General features: G+C 33.7%; 1 long non-coding RNA gene across 1 annotated transcript; it reads right to left on the minus strand.

Moving 5' to 3' along the window:
* Nucleotides 1-312: 312 nt before the first annotated feature.
* LOC116847880 lies at nt 313-1,475 on the minus strand. Its single transcript, XR_004378842.1, has 3 exons — nt 1,337-1,475; nt 742-798; nt 313-646 (listed from the first exon to the last, which is right to left on the minus strand). It is a non-coding gene; the product is annotated as an uncharacterized LOC116847880 (long non-coding RNA).
* Nucleotides 1,476-2,716: the final 1,241 nt, after the last annotated feature.

Here is a 2,716-nt window from a genome sequence, read left to right on the forward strand (position 1 = left end):
CTTTTACTGATTAAATTAATGAAAAGAAATATTAGTAATCTCACGTGTAGTAAACATTAACCTATAATAATATTGGATTTATGTTATAATTTTGAATGTAACAAAATAAGAACAGTATAAAATCTGTCAAATTAACATTTCAAACATACTAATTTTTAAATATATTAAGAACATTTATGCATTTATATATAGATACATATAAATATGTGTGCTTGTATATGTGTATGTTCATATGTGTAATCTATAATTATTTACTAACTTATATTTTTATATAAAAAGAATATTTATATTTTTATAGATTGTGTATATATATATATATATATATATATATATATATATAAAAGGATGGATATATTTTATATATGGAATGCTCTATTTAATAACAATGACAACGATATCTAGCCAATATACCATGTCGGAGAAGCACATCTTAAAATAAGGAATTATTTTGTAAATGTAGTTCTTCATTATTTTGTCACAGATAATTATAAGTTTTATTGTAATGTATAATATTTGTTTCCTATGTATAATCTCTTTTGGAATAAAATTATTGATTAAAGTAGTCAACGTACTTACAATGTACTTACCTACATTTTCTTCCATTAAGTAGTCTTCACTCCTCACAGAACATTGACTGGCATTCAAGCTAATAAATGTAATGTTAATCAAATAAGTGGTAGTTAATATTAGCATGGTAGGACTAAGACAAATTGAGGCAGATGCTTAAAATGGACATATTACCTTAATAATTTATCGACCATCTTTTATGCAATTAACAGCGATGAATGGATTCAGAACCTGCAATATTACAGATAATTCTACAAAATAAAGAAGTAAAGCAGATACGTATTAGTAGAGAATGTCATTTCTATAAATAACATCAATCAATGTTTGATGTTCTTTATAGTAGAAGAGGTAAATGATTTTATCGGATAGTGTCAAGTAGCATACATGTATTAATTTTAGTACATATTCTTAACATAAATATTTTCATTTTAGTGACCTGCAATTTTGCAAAGGAAAGAAATTTTTATCAGCTTCTCTAGAGTCAACATAAACCAATAATAATATTATATCAAAATGTGTGCGTATAATAACACTCCGCTAAAAAATATTAATTTAACAGATTATATACTGTTTTTATTTTGTTACATACAAAATTATAACATAAATTCAATATTATTATAGGTTAATGTTTACTACACGTGAGATTACTAATACTTCTTTTCATTAATTTAATATTAATAAAAGTGTAACAGATCATTTATTCATATATTGATATATAAGGAAAATGATACGCGCTAATCATTAGAATAATAATTACGTATCTACTGACTTTTATCTTTTTATTTCTCTTGAGGACAAAGTATCACCTCATGTCGCTATGAAGCTAATTCGATTACTGCTGAGACAGCTTTTACTAAAATCTGATTAAGCTAGGGAATTTTTTGAAATGGGTCGATTGAGTACCACTGTTCAGTCGGATTTCTAATCCGACAACTTATCGTAAACACCCTGGGTGCTTTCCAATTGCAATATCCCTAGACACTTTCATGCACACAGCGACACAAGTTGCATTCCAATTGTCGTAATCGTCGACACAACATTAAGGCTAAATCACATTAGCGATTGGCGATTGACGATTGACAATTAAAGATTAGATTTTAACGAATCAACAAGCTTCAGTCTTGGCTTGCTTTGTTCTAATTGGTCAAGTTCCAATCTTCAATCGTCAATCATCTATTGCCAATCGTTAGTGGTTGCGTTCCGTTTTACGCATTATGCGCGCATTGCCTACAATATACGTAACACGAACTATAGATAAATGCGCGCATATGTGTGAAACGGACGCGTCCAGTGTGATTTGGACTTTACATGTCCGTACTCAACTCGAGGGCTATTATGGCTTCTGCACACAGGACGTAATGCTTGCCGTGCGGCGGAAGTCTGCGCGACAGCCAATCAATATGTTGTTTTTCCGTAAGAGCTAGAAGGTTATTACGGAAAGCAGTATATTGATTGGCTGTCGCGCGAATTTCCGCCGCGCGGTAAGCATTACCGCGTCGTGTGTGCAAGAGCCATAAGGAACGATAAAGATAAAGAACGCGGTAGCGTTAGTAGCATGCTCCCAGAATGCAGCCTAGGTCTCGAGCTAGGACAGCGATGTAGTGCAATATGGTGACGTACACGAATAAGAATAGGTTGGAATCCTCAAGTAAATAAACAAGCAGCATAATAACTTAAGGGGAGATATACACCTAGCATGGTCGAAAAAATCGATTTTTTTTTTTGCATTTTCTTGATGCTTGAGGTCTCAAGAATATCTGGTTAAAATTGCAAGTCAATATCTCGATAAATAACGAAGTTACAGCCGAGAGAGTAAACCGTCTCCGAGAGCGCGCCGTACCGCCTGTTTTGCGGCCGAGCCGAGAGGCAGCGACCCTTCGAAGAGAGCGTGTCTAGACCTGTTTTACGATTCTATTGTGTTTTCGGGCGTGGTCGGGTCCAGGTATAATGGAAATATCACACGACCGTTATTCTTTGCCGGAAATTGGACGCGTTTCGTCAGTAGCTTGCCGTTCGTGCAACTGTGCGTTACAGTGAGTTTTCGTCTGTGAATACATATTCTGAGGAAAATGGATAACAGATATAAAGGTTCTCGGGAAGCTCATCAATCCGGATCTTTTCGCAAAGATCGAAGCAAGAAGAAGATACC

This window comes from Odontomachus brunneus, unplaced genomic scaffold, assembly GCF_010583005.1.
Source record: "Odontomachus brunneus isolate Ranch 3 - 2012 unplaced genomic scaffold, Obru_v1 Obru_scaffold_084, whole genome shotgun sequence".
Classification (NCBI taxonomy): domain Eukaryota; kingdom Metazoa; phylum Arthropoda; class Insecta; order Hymenoptera; family Formicidae; genus Odontomachus; species Odontomachus brunneus.